Raw genomic sequence first — 18,887 nt, forward strand, 5'->3', positions numbered from 1 at the left:
CGTTTTATTTATGGCCAGTTAGAGAATAATTCTGGCAGGGAAAAAGTTGTGTGATGGTATTTTCTCAGTTCCCACAGGTGTGGTACTTTAGGTCGGTGTATGTCTCTAGGTGTCCTCTTCCATGAATACACTGTGGGCAGCCGACCAAGCATGTCCCCACAGTGTCTGGCATGGTCACTAGCAAGATACTTAGCAGTCTGTTAACAAGGATTCTACAGAGTTGACCGAAGTGGGGTCAAGTCAAGAATAAATCCCTCCTGTTGTGAAACCCAGCAAAGCCACTGTGGCAGTGACTGGGAGTAGCAAATGCTTTACTGATTTCTAGTCAGTGGAGCTACATATTTCAGGACACCTGCAGGCACACTTGGACTCTTCCTTCTAACTGTTCCCCTTCGTGTTACTGCTGCCTTAGCTACAATAGCTGTCAATTTTCTGCTGCAGATGGCTAATCTGCTACTGCTGCCCTGCAGCAAAACCCAGAGAAGAGCTGATTTTTTCCCAAGAGTGATTTTCCAAGTAGCTAAAACAAGCACCCCAATTTGGGGAATTTTTAGGAGGGTTGCAAGCACAATCTATTGAGGTGGTTTCAACTGCACAGGATGAACTGTCTCTACAGATGAAAGTGCTTGTCTCAGTGGTCTTCAGTGTACTGAAATTAAAGATGTGCTGAACTTTGGAATTACTGACATAAGCAATGGTGCACCCAAGGATACTCATGACCATTGCACCAATTTAGTGTGTGATCAAGATTTCGAGATTGCTATGATAATCAGGTTAGTAAGCATATGCCCAGGCACGTAATATGTCTGGCTTTGGAAATAGGCTGAACATGCAAATAAGCACACTTGTAAATCCATTGCTTTGTTTAAAGCACTGGAGATCACTAACTGTACTGTTCACTTTAACAGGCCAAGTAGTGCTCCTTCCTTCCTCCCTTCCCCCATCCTTCCCTCCCTCCCTTCCTCCCTTCTGGCCTCCAGGCCTGCCTGCCTTCCTGCCTTCTTGCCTTCCTGCCTCCCTTCCTTATTTCCTCCCTTCCTTCACCTCTTTCTCCCTCTCTTTCTCCCTTTCTTTTTCTTGCCTGACTGCCTTCCCTCATTCCTTCTCTCATTCTCTTTCTTCCTCGAATAAGTTGTAGGCACCATTTTTTTCCAGAATGAGGTGGAAGACAAATCAGGGATGTAAGTATGCATGCAAACCTGTATTTGTACACACCAGAACACATATACATATATCATGTTAAGAAATACGCATTGAAAGGACATGATTGTTTACAAAATCACACCCTTAAAACTTAGGAAGTGTTAGAATCAATTTTGCCTGTGCATGTTTAATTGAGTTCTGTTCTGGTTTTGCATTGCAATGAGTGCTCGATTTTATGGCTACATGGTTTTTACCCACAGGTGCCTGGGATGGATTAGGATCACTTACTGGGCAGCTTTTCAATATTCTGTTTTATCTTGATAGTTCAGCACATGGCCCATGGCTTGGGTATTGCACTCTACTCAAGCTGTGTTCTGATACATAATTATTAATTTTATCAGCAGCTTTTTAGGGACAGTCACTGCTATTGTTTTCAAGTGGTTGGTGAATAGCGGTGAGTTTTGCTTTCCTGTCTAAGAAGAGGGACATTGTTATCTTTATTTTCCAGGTGGAACAAAAAGACACAGAAAGATAACAGTTCAGAGGTTCCACTAATTTCATCCACCAAAGATCTTTGCTAAATACCTTTGTTGAAAGCTATTAGCATTAGCAGCAGCCTTTATGTGATCCAGTGCTAACAAAGTCTCTCCAGCAGCCATCATAGCTATTTGCTGACAGTGGAGACACCGGAGGCTTGAGCATCTCCTTTTGAGCAAATGTGCCACAGGCAGACACATTTGCTCATCCCCTCCACAGCAGATGATTTGTGGACAGCTAGTTCCCCACTCCCCATCCTTGCCTCCCCCTGAAGAGGGGAGTTTCATGCCCATGTCACCGAGAGCAAGGCAAGCAGGGGCTGTGCTGCCAACCCTAGTGACCATCCCCGGATGAGATAGCTGCTGGGCAATGCTGAGCACCTCAGTGGGGACAGAGCCCAGAAAGCATAGTCTCTCTGGGGAATTTGACTGCTTTCCTGTGCGAAGTGTGCTCAGACTTGATCTTGGGAAGGTGTGCAACATGGGCAAATTTGGGTTGATTTACACAGGAGTAGAAAAATATCTGCTAACCTTTCAAGAAGACAAGGCCCTGGTATATTTTTTCCTTAAACTTGTTCTTAGAAAAAAAAAAAAAAAAAAGGACAGTCTGGTGTTGGATATAGCTTGCAGGAAAATCTGCCCAGAATACTTCAGCCCACCATGTTGAGGTCTAGCAAAATTGTTAGCAGATGAAGCAGGGAAATCCTGTATGACTTTACTAGTAAGTAGTTGTAGTGGCCTTGCTGCTTATAAGAAGGCATATACACGCACATATGCGTGCACACACACACACTACGTGTGCATACACAAGCACAATAATTAGCAGGACTGGATGCCCTCTCATTTATTTTACTTGTTCTTTTCTGTAGAGCTTAATCTTGCAGACAGCTTGCTTTAATCCTGAGTGGATGGAAATGGCAGGAGTTTGTATAAAGTTGGTGCAAGTTTTCAGCCACTGAGAGCAGAACCCATCAGAAGGCAATGCTGAATAAATCCTGTGGCATTAATTGTGCACTGTGCTGAGCATACCTGCTGCAGCAGAAGGTGACTCCAACCCCAGTGATGGATGAGATCCTGAATGAACTAGGACCTCCTCATGTTTCACCAATGCAGAACTGCTTAAAGCTTCATGTCGTGGCCTAATTCAAACTAATTGAATTCAAATGATAAACACAGAATCATACAAAGAACTGGAGTACAAAGTGAACAAGGCAGTGCAGTCATTTCTGTTTGAAAATGTGATAACACCTTCAGAGGAAAAATCATGAGACATGGAGGAAAAAATGTCATTTACTTATAGAAAAAAAAAGTCATTTACTTATAGAAAAAAAAAAGGCCTTTTTAAAAAGTGACCTACTGAATGTTGTGTATTTTAATGATCTCTTCATACATAAACTAAGGGAGTAATGCATGAATCAGTAAGGATTCAAATCCAGGAGTATGATACAATAATTTAATCCTCCCAAGATACGTTGCCAATGTCAGTCCTGTGCTTTTTATACACATGTAAAATTCACTGGAAACCACCTTAACTAGTTTCTTTCTTATTAAACAGTCTTCCAAAATCTATAATTCAGTGAGACATTAAGCAGTTGGCATTTGTTGCTATACAATCCTGCTCCACAAACCCCACTGTGAATTCAGCAGGGCATTCAGCACTAGCCAGCCTTTGTTATCAGTAACTCTACATGAAAGAACTTGCATTTTCTTCCTAATGAAACAATCTGAAGAATAATAAGTTGTTCAGGATTTTAAAACCTTAGTTTGGATTCAGAGCTGAGATTTCAGTGCAGAGAACTGTTGAGATACTCTCAAATCCAGTGTCTTTCACTGTTAAATACCTGTAAATGCTTCTATCTCCTGCAGATGGACATATACAATTTATAACATTTAGACATCAATAGAGGAACTAAATTCTGAGAGGGGATCTCAAATATTCAATGAGCTGTCTATATATTAGGGAATTACAAGTTAAAAGGCAGACTAGACCCTTGGGTCTGAAGACGGTGAGCAGTATAGACTGCAAATGGAAGGTAGAAAGATCAGATCCAGACCCAACACCTCCCCATATCTTCTTAGCATGATCATTGCTTTTTAGAAGCCTTATTTTTTTTGGCAAATGATAACATGTTTTTCTCCTCATGCAGTTTACTGACTGGTAAGCCTGTCAGGGGTACTCTGATCACAGGCGCTGGCTTCCAAAGACTCTTTGGACTCACTGTGCATTGAAGTCTCAACAGCTCCTTTAAGGCTACCCGTGAGTTTGCTTGGTGCCTGCCACCACTTCCTGGGTTTTGTCCAGTGAAGTGGCTAGCCTTGCTTCTAGGATGACCAAAGTGTGATGGATGCAAGTTGCTTTGGGGTGAAGTGTCCAGGCTGGATGTGGTGATGTGGGGCTGCAGCGCTTCGGAGCTCCTGGCACAGCAGGGACCATGCTGGGCTGTCACTAGGGCATTCCAGGCAAGTCCCTCTGGTTTCTGGAAAGATCAAAATGAGGATGATAAGAAGATGAATCAAAGCTATTTTAAACTGTGGCTTCTGCCCTGGGCTTCTGAGGCCATCCCCATACTGTCACTGTGCCCAAGGTAAGTCTCTCTCCATGCTCTTTTTTCCTTTCCGGTTATTTGCCCAAAGAAGAGGGTATTTACTCTCTGCTATGACACGTAACACCCAGCTTGTTTCTCAGATTATCATTAAGCAAAGGGGTATGACATAGATTTTGGAAAACCACAGCCCTACCCCACTGCCTTGTATTTCATTGTCCATCTGCCTCTATCTTTTATCTTCTTCTGCCAAAGAAGAAGGGGATTAACAGGATATCTCAGCATTGTGAGAGTAACATGCAGTGCCACGTTAAGCTGGAGAAATTCTTTCAAATGGGAGAAATTTCAATTTAGCAGATAAAATACCATTTTGGGGAAGCAAGTGCTCTGAGTTTGGACTCTGCCAGTGGAAGAGAGGCTGTATCCCACAGTCAGTAATCTTAGGTTGAGATGGCACTGTTGCAACCAGGATGAGTTTTGCTGCTTATCTATAAATAGGCAGGACAGAGACTTTTACTTTTCTGTGCTTGTATTTTTCAGCTTTTTTTTTTTACTAGACAAATTATTGCCACAAAAATATTGCTGAAATCATTGTCAAGAACCAACTGCAAGTATCTGCCTTTTACAGAAAATGCTTCACCCCTGTTTCTACTTCATACAAAAATATAAGATATCTGATCTGCTCTTCTTGTTGGGGGACATCACATCAGAGCTAGAAACACAGTTTTATGGGGGGAAGGAAAGAAAAGGCAGCAAATTTACAAAAGCTGTTGCATGGGGTTTGTTTTGCACAGCATATTTTGCCAGCAGAAGGTTTCCAGGCTGTGCAAAAATATGCACCATGTTAATGATCCTGATTTCTAATGACTTTTAAAATGAATTTATGCTAGTGCAATCAGTTTTATTAACTGCTGAGCAGCAGTATTTGTGTTCACAATTAGTTGTGGAAGTACAAAGGCAGGAATGCAAGTAGAAGCTGGATTTAAACCGGCACGTTCCAATTAAATACATGGCTGATAACTACATAACTGGAGACTTGTAACATCAGCATTGTCAGAAAAGATCAGACAGGTGTTTGAAGACATGGCACGAAGGCAACTTGAGGGTTGAAATTCTGTACTCTGTGATGTCTGTGAGGAGAGCTGAATCTTTTCACTGCAAAAAACTAGTCTGTCAGGGTGAATGGGAAGCAAGGAAAAAGGCCACAGACTTCTGACAGTGAAGGGTTGCAAGGACTCTAAATACACCAGGACAGCAAGGTCTCAAGGTTTCGGTTTTGTCCCTTGCTCTAGAAAAAGAAGTTTTGTTCCCATTATGGAATACTGTGGAGACAGATCGTCAGCCCCTGTGTGCAATAATTACAACTTCAAACTATCTTGTTTGACTAAGAGTTCTTAGGAAGCAAGTTGCTAAGTGTATGAATTGCTCCTGCTGAGAACAAAGAAGAGTGCTGTATTTTAGGAGATGTTCCTAAATGTTAGGGCATAGGAAGGTGACATCTTTTACCTCAGAGAACAACTCAGGATCACTGTGGTATTATCTGAATTACATTTTTTTTCTATGCCAATTCATGGAGTGAATTGTTCATTTGTGAGAACTCTTTTGCCAATCACTTTGTGTAGATCATTTGGTAAAACGTAGATAAGATGTGTGCAAAACATCCCACCAGACTGCCTGCTGTGGTGTGGGCTAATGTGCAGTTGTCCATCAGGAGACCCATCTCTGTGGTATCCTTCAGGAAGTGTAGTGGCTTTGAATAACCTCCAGCCATGTTGTTGTTGTGGTGTGCTGGAGAAGAGTTTCCAAGCTTCCCAAATTTATGGATATGTGGGACAAGCAGTTCACAACATGTGTACTGTAGGCACCCCGCAGAGATCTTCCTTTCCCCTTCATGCTCTTGGCCATGAGCAAGGCGATGGATGAGGACCCCTAAGTTACTTCCCAAGTCACTTCCCAAGTTTCTGTCACTGCAGAACGGGAATCAGAAACCACTTTTGTAAGTCCTTGCTGCTGAAGCCAATCTTGACTTCCCTAGGTTGCTGAGTCTGAAGACCTTCATTCCCTTGAAGAATTCACATTGAGAATATGTCATTCCCATGAGAATAATCTTATTTCCTACCCAATGAGGTAGAAAGAGTTTCCTGAGTTTATTATATATCTTGGGAAAAGAATGGGGAGAGAGATTTGGAGATGGAGGGAGAGCAAGGAGCCCTTCGGCCTATACCAAAGTCAGAGAAAACACTGGCCAAATCTTTTCATGTCTGTCTATGTTTTTATCTGCATGTAGCCAGCTGAAGACACAAAAACCAGCTGGTTTGTTATTTCCTCAAAGAATTGTCTATTTCTTGGCAGGGAAAACACAGGCTGACACAGTAAGACACACTCCACGCATGCCAGGAGCAGCAAGGAAATGGGCTTGGAGCAATGTCCATCTCCAGCAGTGAACATCTGTACTAGCCACTGGTGCTGCAGGGATGCGAGGGTAAGTGGAGGGGCAGCGTGTAGGCTTGACACTGGGCAGGACACCTGCTGTCTGCTGCCTGTCCATAGTCGGTGCTCCAGTCAGCCCAGTCCTGCTCCCAGGGTGCACAGGCCTCCCAGTGCAGGGATAAGAGACCGCAAAGGGGGCTTGTCCTCTATTCTCCTTTGAAACAGGGATTATCAGCCCTAAAGATGCATGGCTGTTCTTTGGGACAGCTTCAGCATTCCTGTTTTATTGCTTCTCTGTGGAGGAGGCTGCCCAGCCCCTGACACAGTTGCTGGACTGACAGCAGTGGACTGACTAGCTAATTTTGCCAAGGGCTAAAGCAAGATTGATCAGGAGGAGTTAAGTCACTTGGCTGTTGATTCAGACTGGATGGCATGGAAATGGCATGGTGTGAACAGAATATATTTTTAAAGCTGATGGCAATAGCTTCATTATTTTATTCCCTTGGCCTCCTGATCTTGAGGCCTACCCCTGTGTCATGGCAGAAAGAGCAAGAGAGGTTAACTGTGGAATTAACCACTATTCATTCAACCAGCACAGTTTCTGCACCAGAGAGACATAAACAGCAAAATGAGTGATTTTCAAGGAAAAGTGCTAGTGTGCATTCCTGGCAGGGTGAGGGAAATAAATGGATTTTAGTCCCCTTAGACTTTGGGCTACATTTAAGTGACTTTGAGGCACTTAGTCTGTGCAATTGGCTTAACAGGGGCAGCTCAGGAAATATTATCTATATGTCAGGGTTACATGACAATTAAACAGTTAATTTTTTATCTAAAAAAAGCTGCCCTGATTTTAAGAGCATCCTGTGTCTCAGGTGGTTAGCCAAAGGGCCCTCTTATGAAGCTTGTAAATGCATTGTGGAAACTTATTTGTCAGATAATCACACAACCAACAAAGGTATCACAATAGCCAGACTTCTACAGTGCTTTGAGGTCCTCCCTGTGGATCCTGCTGCAGGGCAGAGGGGGAGTGGCTGAGGAAGTTGCCCATTCTTGTGAAATTTTCTGTGGTTTAGAAATTTTACTGCTGAAGAAAAAATGGACCAAGACAGAACTAAACTTGTTCCATAATGCAAGGCTGTAAAAATAGCTCTGCATTCACTTTGCATTGGCTGTCGTCCCCCCCCTCCCCCTTTGTAATTCAAAATATGCTCGTAGGAAACTTCAAGAGAAGCTGTCAACAACATTATCAACATCAGGAGAGACAGACAAACCAATGACGCAGGACATAAATGGAAGGATACCACTGAGAAAAGCTACACAGATGGTTTTATAGATTAAAAAAGCTGGCATATCTAAAGCTCAGGATTGTTAAAAAAAGAAACAGATAGAGGGGGAGAGGGTGAGAGAGAGGAGTAACTTACTTCTTCAATCCTTCTGGTCTGATACTTCTGTAGGCCCCATCTGTACTTTGCAAGAATGGGTTTGTGCTTTTGGTTGCACTCCCAGCTTGTTCTTCTTGGTGTTTATAGACTATCCCAGATGTCAAGTTGTTCTCTGCAAAGCAAGTTGATAGCTCCTCACAGCAAGAATTGTTCTGTTCTAGGGCTCTGCTGAGGCATTTTGCATTTATAAAGTGATTTACAGTGCAGAGTAGTCCTGTGAGGAATGACTGCTGTTCCTAGGGCAGAGGAGAAGTAGGTCTCTCTCTTGGGCTGCCTGCCTATTAACTGGAACAAGCTCTTAGTTATGTTTGTTCATTCATTCCCTCTTTGCCTAAAATTAAGTCACTTATTCTAGTAGTTCCCAAACCAGTCTCTTGTACCACATCAAACAGTGCTTTCTAGGGTGCTTTTCACTGAGCACTTCAGGAAGGAAATGTGTTCTGGGAAATTCTGGTAGTGTTATATTTGAAGAAAAGTTTTGGAAGAACAAACTGACTATCTCTTTCACAGGATTTCTGGTATTACCAGAGATTTCAACACACAGATAAAAATGGGAAGAAATACTCCACAAACCTCCTAGAATATTTGCCCAAAGTTGCAAGATTTCAGCAATTCTGACTTCCAAACAGACTACCTCAACAGAGCCATCTCCTTTCTGCTGAGTAATTTACGTTAAGTGGGTGCTACTTCTGGGCACTCAGTCCGTGCCTCCTGGCACTATCTGACAACCCAGCTCTCCTGCTGGGTGCTGCTCCCAAACATCCAGCAGCTTCTCCTAGTGTCTTGCCCACAGTCCCAGACAACAGAAAGGCAATAAAGAGATCCATAATATTTTCTTCTGTGCCAGTCCGCTCCCTACTTTGGCATGTGCTGAAATTTCACTTTTCTGTCTGCAGCATTCATGAAAGTAATAAAACTGCTGCTGACTCTGGAGGTCTCAGGGAGTCACTGCAGGCACAAACTGTCCTTGCAGCATCTTGTATGGAAAAGGGGCTATTCCAGGCAGCTCTTCGTGGCACTCCATTTCATAACCCAAACTTAAGTAATGCTGCGTCTTTGCCAGTGTCTCTGTTTAAATGGTTGAGACTGGCAAGTGTTTGATGCAAAAAATACTTCTGCATGAGCAAATGTTATTTTCTTTATGAGGACTAGACTGACATGAGCTTTTGAGAAGTAAACAGAGAGAAATGTATAGACAAGACAAATGGGCGGATGATAAAATTGGTCCTTTACTCTGAACTGTTTCTAACATAATTCAAAATAGCAGCTTTGGAAGATGGCACTTCCTTTTATAGTTCCTTTTCAGAAATAATAAGAGCAGTTTGCTAGAATCTTGGTCTAACTATTTAATCACTACATTACCTTTAAGCTAAGGTTTGCCTCCCATCATTAAGTAATTCACTCAAGGTAACAAGTGAAATAAAGTCAGAGGGATATAGTAGTCTCAAGATGTAAGCCTTATTTTACAATAAAGAACAGTGTGGTTAGTCTTTCTCCAGAGGGTTGGTTTTTTTTTTGGTGCTTTCTTGCTTTGCTACAGCTTGCAGAAAACAGAGATTACAATACGCATTTGCTAATCAATATTAAACTAGTAGAGTAAAATGTCAGGGAGGAAAAAATTGAAATCATACTACATTTCAACACCAACAGAGAAAATCCCAGCATTGTTAAATGGCAGCAATAAAACTAGCAATTGTTATTTAGTTTTAAGTAATGAACCAAATAAAAAATACAGAACTTGCTACATTGCCTTCCAAATGAAGCTTATTACACTGCTGCTTGAATGTTTGTACAATCTTTAATTTAAACATTTTCTCTTCAGGTCTTAATAATAGGCATGGGTAGTTGTAATTTACTTCCTCTTCAAAGGCAAAAAATGAAAGAGGAAAACAAAATGCTTTAACAACTCACATGTGAGCAGAAGTAGCTCATTCAGCCAGAGGAGGCTGGTAGGGCTGAAAGTCAGAGAATTTCACCCCGCGATTTATCTTTCAGCCAGGTAAGGGCACGATTAGCATGTGGGCTCTCCAAAGCTGCTCCCCCAGTGAGAAGGAAGAGCCATTCATCACTATTTACTGGGCCTTTGTTCTGCTGCAAACCCTTGCAGAGAAGAAAAAAAAGAGTAATTTGTGTTTCTCAAAAGGATACCAACATGCAACCTCATAGATGCTTCAAGGATTTTTTTTTATTATTATATTTTAATATATAAGCAACCAAGGAAATTATTTAGAGGTGAATGTTAATATATTCCACTCCTCGTGGCCCACAGGATTCTCAATTCTCAGTTCAGTTTTTTCATTATGCATCCTTTGTTTCTGGAATTACTGTGATAGTTTACTGGTTTGAAGGATTTTACAGTTGCAGTCATAAATAGAGGCAAATCTTAACCTTGAAACTTGAATGACAAAATAATCCTATTTGAAACAACTCCTGAGTGGCACATGGAGGGGAAATAAATAAATTAATTCTTTTTTTTTCCTGCACATGACTACCCCTACCTCAAGCTTCTTTTTAAAATTGATCATCTGATAAAATACCAAATTTTAAAATCCTTGGTTGACTTTTTTATGAAAGAACAGAGGTGGGTTAGGGTATTTATTCCTGGCCTTGGGACTTGTGATTGCATGACCTTTTGTTTCCCCTCTCCTTTTGGGGCACTGGTGCTTGAATGCAGGCAGAAATCTTTCTGAAAAGCTTGGATTCAGATGCTCACCTGCAAGGTAAATAAGGACATTTTCCTCTTGGGCTGTATTTGATTTCTTTAAACATTTTTGTTCTTTGGTTTCTGCTGTGCTCTTGCAGTGAAGCATGGCTTGTTATTCACCCTTCTGCACTGGAGGCAGAACACGAACGGAGGGGCTGCTCCTTTGCAGGGCACGCAGCCTCTGTCTGGACTCCTGCCCGCTTGTCTGAGTGGCTGTGATGGTCACGTCAAGTTTGGGAAGTATTATTTTAAGAAGGCTGGAGGAGCAGAGGAACCCCATTTCCAGCCTGGGACTGGATTCCCACTTGGGACTGAATCTAGTTCTTGTCAGTCTTGGGTAGCCAGGAGATCTCAGTCTTTTCCTTCTGTGACTCACAGCATGGCTTTCTGTGATATATGTAAAGCTAGAGTGACATTTAATAGGTCACAACATACAGAAGGGCAGATTAGTGAGTATCATACAACATTTAGAATTAATTTTTATTGTACCTACTACCTTTATCCTTCCTTGTAGGAAACTCTCCTGATCCCATCTGTACTAAAAATAGAATAAAAGAAGAATGTCGTTAACACAGTGAAATAAATCAGGCAGCACAATACAATGCCTTGAAAGAAGATGTTCAAATAATGAGGCCCTGACTTGCTGCACCTCAGCAGCCTTTGGAGAAGCTGGCACACCCTTCTGTGGGGCAGCTGAGGACCCCACTGACCTGCACAAACGCGATGGCCCTTGGGCTGAGATCCTGATATACCGCTCCAGGTATTTACATATGCATTGAGGGGTCCTCTGGAGCACGCTGATATCTTTTTTCCAGGTGAGCAGAAACCTTCAGGACAGGACAGATTTCTGTGACAGCTGATATTAAAAACCAGGAGCATGTGACAGTGACATTTGAAAAATGCATCTTGAAATGATGCTTTTGCAAGGGAAACTGTGCTTAGTAACAATTATTATGGAAAGGAGTCTGTTAGAGGTCCAGCACAGCTATATGGTACCTGAGGTAAGATAGCGTTGCTGGAATGTTATCAGTACTTGCACCTAAATATTGTTTTTTATCCTCCAGGATCTGTTTTGGATAGTCTCATACGACCACTTCAAAACATATTGACATTATACTTTTTTTCCAGATTAATCTAGGAAACAGCTGAAAACATAGTATTCATTTCTGTCTTCCTTATTTGTTGCTCATTCAAACTATTGGTAAACCAGTAATCTGTAAGATTGAAGAGGCTGGCTATAAGAAATTAGGATAGGAAATTGTTTTCCAAACTATGCTGCAGACTTTCTCCTCAATCAAAGTTAGTTAAAGGAAAAAAACAATTAGATATTATTTCAGCCTGAGTGTATACAAGGCCAAGAGGCAGTTACTGCTACCAGCAACAAGACTTCTGGGATCTATCAAATATTGAATGTTGAAGGCAGACCCTTTAAAATCTAGGAGCAATTAAATATCCAGACTATAATTTAGAAGACACGAGAAATTTCAATTATGTATTAACATTTAAGGAAGGTTGCCTATAGTTATGAGGGATGGAAATGTTGACGAAACAAAGCTAAATTGGTATGGGAGATGGAGAAAAGTGAATCCTAAATCTAACTGGTTACCTAATGAAATTCAAAGGTATTATGTGACTGACGATAGAAGAGAGCATTGTAAGAAAACTAAACATCAGGTGTTTACTGTTCCGAGAGATAATCTAACTTAGGGAAAATACACACACACATGTACTTATAAATAACTACACAAAACACAGGAAGCTTTAATGATAATCTGTCATCAGCACTAATGGGGAAGACTTGCAGCCACATCAGGTAACCAGGAGTGCGTGGGCCACATCTGGAGGTCCTAAACCAGGCTGCAATCATCATAATTTTCCTAGTAATTCATTGCTGCTTTGTAATCAAGGACTATTGTGTCGTCCAGGCCAAACCCAGGACATAAGCCAAGGAATTTCAGACAGTGTTTCCTACATCTTCGGATCCTTCATCCTTGTTGTAGAGCAGGGGGTATTCCTAGGACCTCTGGCCAACCAAGTAGGCACTCAGCTATGCAATCATTTCACAATGATTTCAGGAGATGTTAACACATTCCCCTAAAAGGAAAGTTAATCTTATTATTAACTATGTAAGCAAAAAAAAAAAAAAAAAAAAAAAAGATATGAGAGTTTCAATATAGCTGATAAAATGTAAGTCTTCTGCCTTTTGGAAAGCATTTTTGAGCCTGGCTCAGATTAATCATGATCAAAACGCATTTTTGTCCTCAGAATGCAGGAGAATTCTTTTGTCTCAGGCCTTTGCTCAATGACAAAGGTCAGGTTTTTGCATCTACAGATCTGACCTGCGGCTGCAGAAGTGCTCAAACAAGAGAATGAGGAAAGCAAGGAGGAATTATCTGCAGCTAAAAGGCAAGCCTCTCAACACAGGTTAAAGCATTTTTGCTTTCAGCTGCTGACTCTCATCTCATGTTTTCTGATCTAGCATCTAGCTGACAGTCAGAGTCACCCTGCAAAATGAGGCATAACAAAGCCAGGAGACAGAGGGAAATCGCTTCCCTCTACATTAGTGGCTTATGCTTAGTGCCAGCGAGGAGAGGAAGGCATTGGATTGTTGTCTGAAGGCTTTGTCCCTTGCTAGGTAAAAGAAGAACAGCCTGAAGGTGAGAGCCTTGAGAAAAAGTCTGTTATTTACAGGGGCCACAGAATAGGAAGGACAATTGCATATTATGAAGGAAAGGACCCCCTGCTTGATCCAGGAGGAAGGCAGAAATGCAATCTTGAATGAAGGCTTTCCTTGGAAGGAAAAAGCAGAAGAGGCTGGTGTTCCTGCTTAGAAGATAAGACCAAAAGGAAAGACAAGACCAAGAAAGAGTTGCTCGGTTAGGGAGGGAAAAATAATCATAGTGGTAGAAATGATGCAGTTTGGACCATGAGAGCAAGCACTAAATGTAGAAGGTGAATGAAAGTCTTTAAGATAGACAGTGAGACTCAGTGCTTGTTACAGCTAATGCCAAACAATATTAATTTACTCCACCAGGTATTAGTGAATATTAATATTATGTCATTAGCGAGCTTTCGGTACCACTGCCAGTATGTTATGCCTTTTCTGGGATGAGATAAAAGAACTCAGTTTCTAGCCCTACTAATTTTATATCTTTTATGAGCAACACATTTCTTTTTAAAAATAAAATACAGCATGTAAAAGTAGTAATTTACAGCTAAAGCAACTATTTTCTGGTGTTCTCATTAAGCCTATTTTATGCACCTGTCTTCTATTCACTCTTTTGAAATTGTAGACCACAAATAAGAGTGAATAATTAGCCATAATTATTGTTTCTTTGTAATATTTTAGGATGTTGAGAAAATTTCTTACGTGAGGACGTCCTTTGTGAGGAAGGAAATATTCATAGTGATGCTGAAGCTTATGACTCGAAGCTGCACATCGACAGTAACCTGCAGTGAGGAGGGCAAGAAAGAATTAAAGGGGTGCTAGTCACAGCAGATTTCATCAAGGATAAATCCCAATATGGTTTAATCACTGCTCAGTTTTAAACACTTTTCATGAAATATTTGCATTTTTATGTCTGTTAAAGGCTTCAGTAGTTACTACCTCTTTGATTTCCCAAATTTGCTATAATGGTGTTATGTTTAAATACATCTGTATGTATAATAATCTTTAACATTGCTGATCCTCTATGTAATGAAGTAGACTTTTCACTGTTGTAAATAGGACTGATGTGTGATTAATAAACCGAGCCAAAGAGTATTGATACATGGAATTGATGTAAACCAGGTTAGAGGAGAAGCTAATTAACATGCTTGAGTGATTTGCAGTCTAATCCTATACAAAACATTAGAAACCAAACTTGTGAGTACTGAAAAAAATGAATCCCAGCTGAAGTATTAAAAGCAATTCTTCCAATTCTGCCACAGTTCGTCCTCTTAACTCCTCTTAATATTACAATAGGTATGATTTTGCAGACTAAATGTAAGCATTAGTATTTATTTTAAAACTGGATTTAATGTGAAATCTGTTTTTCACAAGGATTTTTTAAAAGAAATGAGTGGATTTCTCCATCTATTTGCAAATCTAAACTATTCAATTCAAACAGTAACTGCGACGGTGTGAAAAGCTATTTACAGGTCTGCAGCCATCTCTGGTTTCATCAATTTGTTTTTCAGTCTTTGTTGTTATTTCTTGTTTCTTATGGATCTCCTGGGACAGCTTCTTGCTTGAGGAGAGAATGTCAATAGCTCATTCGTCCTCCAGGATGTTTCCTCGCAACAATGAGCTTACTCCCCAAATTTAATCTAGTTCTTTTGCCTCTTTTCTGTAAAATCAAGGAAAGTAAGAAAAGTTATTTCAGGAAACATGAACATCATCTGAATAAGTCTGCTATGTAATAACAGCCTGGTTTTGCTTGGTTTCTATAAAGGGATATTAAAATAGATTATAACTTTCAAAAATCCATTAGTGAAATTCCAGGCCATTTTAGACATTAAGTTCACAGTACTGTAGATGCTAGACAAAGTTCATCTGAGAAGGGCATTTTGCTTTGTTTTTGTTTTTAATCCACCAACATATTCATTGAACTTGTAATTAAATCTTGTGTACCTGTAGGTTAATCTGCTGGAATGCTTATTTAAGAACTAGTTTCTATTTATTTTCCTGGGGCCATAAGATATTTCTTAGCCCATGCAATATGAGGATGCACTGTGACGTTTATAGTACTGTATTAAAAACAAAGGTAAGGAAGTATGAGCATGAATGCACAAAAGAATTTTTGTTCTAGATGTGTTCTAGAGAGGAATAAACTTACATTAAGTGGAGAGTTTAATTTTTCTATGATATAATATATGGGAAAGGCATCTGTTCTTTCTCTCTTTACCTGCAATTTATAAGAAAAGATAGTTTCTTTTGTTTGGGGTATGTCTACCAGGGCAAATTAACTATGATAGCTCTTCTGGATTAATTCTCCACACACTTAATATCAAACAGAAAAAGGGCATTCTTATTCCAGAATTAGAGTGTATACATAAGGGAAATAGTCTTGCAAGATTGTTCCACATTCTGTTCATGCCTGAATTTAATCCTCATTCATTTCCTTTCAGGCATCCTGGAAAAAAACATTCTTTTTGTTTATAGGAAAAGGGCTTAGAACCACGGAATGGTTTGTGTTGGAAGGGGCTTAGAGATTATTTAGTTCCAACCCCTTCTGCTATGGAGAGGGACACATTCCACCATTAGACCAGGTTGCTCAAAGCACCATCCAAACTGGCCTTGAACACTGCCAGGGATGGGGCAGGCACAGCTTCTTTGGGCAAACCCAACCCCTCAGTAAAGAATTTCTTCCTAACATCTAATCTAAATCTGCCCTCTTTCAGTTTAAAGCCATTCCTCCTTGTCCTGTCACTATATGCCTTTGTAAAAAATCCCTTTCCAGCTTTCTTGTAGGCCCTCTTTAGGCACTGGAAGCTTGCTCAAAGGTTTCCCCAGAGCCTTCTTTTCTCCAGGCTGAAAAGCCCCAAGTCCTTCTGCCTGTCTTCTGCCTGTGCAGGACCTTGCACTTGGTCTTGTTGAACTTAACGAGATTTGCAATTGCCAATCTCTCGAGCCTCTCAAGGCCCCTCTGGATGACATCCCTTCCCTCCAGATGGTTGACTGCACCACACAGCTTGGTGTTGTCAGCAAACTTGCTGAAGATGCACTCATTCCCACTGTCTATGCCATTGACAAAGATGTTAAACAGCTCTGGTCCCAGTACAGACAGTTTTCAGGAGGATCCGTTCCACGATCTTGCTGAGCAAAGAGGTGGCACTGACTGGCCTGTAGTTCCCTGGGTCTTTTGTCCCTTTTTAAAAATGGGGGTTATATTTCTGCTTTTCCAGTCAGTGAGAACTTCACCACACTCCCACAACCTCTCAGATATGACCGATAGTGGCATACCCATTTCATCTGTTAGTTCCCTCAGGACCCCTGGATGCATCTCATCAGGTCCCATGGACTTGTACCTCTTCAGGTTCCTTAGAGAGTCTTGAACCTAATCTCCTACAGCAAGCAGTTCTTCATTCTCCCAGTGTCTGCCTCTGCCTTCTGTGACTTCCGAAGTGTGGCTGGAGCACTTACTGTTGAAGACTGTGGCAAAAAAGTTACTGACTACCTCAGCTTTCTCCATATCACAGGTAACAAGGTATCCTGTTTCCTTTCGAGAGGGCCCACATTTTCCCTATTCTTTCTTTTATCACTGACGTACCTATAGAAACTTTTCTTGTTGCCCTTGATGTGCCTGGCTAGACTTAACACTATCATTAGGGCTTTGTCTTTCCTAACCTGATCCCTGGCAGCTTCGACAATTTCTCTGTATTCCTCCAAGGGTACCTGTCTCTACCTCCACCCTCTGTAGTCTTCCTTCTAGTGTCTGAGTTTGTCTAGGAGCACCTGTTCACCCACTCAGGCTTCCTGACATTCTTGCCTGAATTCCTCTTTGTCAGGATGCATTGCTCCTGAAATTTGAGGAGGTGATCCTAGGACATTAACCAGTTTTCCTGGGCCAGTTTTCCCTCCAGGGCTTTATCCCATGGTACGCTACCACACATACCCCTGAAGAGGCCAAAATCCACTCTCCTAAAGTCCAGGGTAGCAATCTTGATGTGAGCCCTCCTTGATGTCCTATAAGGCTGCACCTATCTGCTTCTAGAGGGCCTCATCCACTGGCTTTCCTGGTTGGGTGGACTGTAGCAGACCCCCACTATAATGTCACCTGTCCCTGCCCTCCCTGTAATCCTGACCCATAAGCTCTCGGTTCATCCATCCTCAGGCAGAAGTCCATGCACTCCAGCATAACATGGAGGATAATACCCCCTCCTCATGTCCCCTGCCTGTCCTTCCTGAAGAGCCTATATCCTTCCATTCCAACACTCCAGCCATAGGAGCCATCCCACCACGTCTCAGTGATGGCAGCAAGATCATAGCCCTGCAGGCATGTGCACACCTCTAGTCCCTCTTGTTTATTCTGCATGCTTCATGCATTTGCATAAATGAAGCTGACTTGCTGGCTTGAGTGGCTTAAATCTCTGTGCTCCTGCTTCAGGTGCTGACCTGCCATCCCCCTCCAGGCTCTGGGCATCTCTTGCTGGCACTGCTATCAAACCAGTAGGAGTAGGATTGAGGTTTCCCTCACCCACCAACTTTAGTTTAAAGCCTCCTTCACCAGCTTTTTAGTAGTTTCTCTGAAACTGGGTCTGAACAGTGAGAAAAGGAATATTACTTGTCTCTTGATTTAAATTTTCCTTGTATTTGCTACTACAGTTCCTATCTGGTTATATTTCTGGAGTTATTTGGCATCAGGATGCTTGGAGCTGCATACAAAAGACATGAGGTCTGCTGCAAACCCACAAAAAAAAAAAAAGAAGAAAAAGTAAGTGAAAATTGTTCCCTGCAACAGATATATAATAAAAAATATTAAAATCATAGCTGAAGTTTGATGTGATAGTAATGCAGAGCAGCTGAAAGTGTGACTTCCCTGTCCACATCTGTCCATATCTGTAAAATCTGTGTAATTGCTGAAGCTTTTATCTTCTAGACTCTGACAGACTCTTTCTCTCTTTGTTAACATAAATGCCTACTTGGAAGGGGCACCAGATTCTGACATTAGTTACATGATTATTGTCTAGCAGTTTATAGCTAAACCCAACTTTCCCTTCCCCTTTCCTTGCAAACAAAAAGCCTCTAAAAACCTATGGGAAATCAGGTGAGAAACTATATTAAAGAAAATCAGTTCATATATATACAGACTAACAACCTTTTGACCTTTCTTGCCAGAATACACGCGGTAAGGGTAATTGCCAGCTCTGTTATTTGTTCTCATTTTATTAAGTCTGTTTTTACAATAGGTGTTAGAGATAAGTACTCTGATGGCTATTTTTCCAGATGTCTGGTTTAAATGTACCATAAAACATACTAGATGATGCATCCATTAACACCATATAGTGCCGAGAATACCAGATTAACCACTTTGTTAAACGGGAAGATGTTTCTAAATTTTGTTTGGATTATTCATAGCAAATGGAAAAAATTAAAATTGAAATAATT

The 18,887-nt window shown here is 41.2% G+C and overlaps 1 long non-coding RNA gene across 2 annotated transcripts; it reads left to right on the top strand.

Moving 5' to 3' along the window:
• The first annotated feature begins 8,960 nt into the window (after positions 1-8,960).
• Positions 8,961-14,561, top strand: LOC133269870 (uncharacterized). Of its 2 annotated transcripts, XR_009743580.1 has the most exons (3): positions 8,961-10,112; positions 10,789-10,814; positions 14,148-14,561. It is a non-coding gene; the product is annotated as an uncharacterized LOC133269870 (long non-coding RNA). The 2 variants fall into 2 exon arrangements; XR_009743579.1 differs by lacking the exons at positions 8,961-10,112; positions 10,789-10,814 and adding an exon at positions 13,000-13,832.
• Positions 14,562-18,887: the final 4,326 nt, after the last annotated feature.

This window comes from Pezoporus flaviventris, unplaced genomic scaffold, assembly GCF_033815535.1.
Source record: "Pezoporus flaviventris isolate CSIRO_AGI_PZ_B2104156 unplaced genomic scaffold, CSIRO_AGI_Pfla_v1 ptg000016l, whole genome shotgun sequence".
Taxonomy (NCBI): Eukaryota; Metazoa; Chordata; class Aves; order Psittaciformes; family Psittacidae; genus Pezoporus; species Pezoporus flaviventris.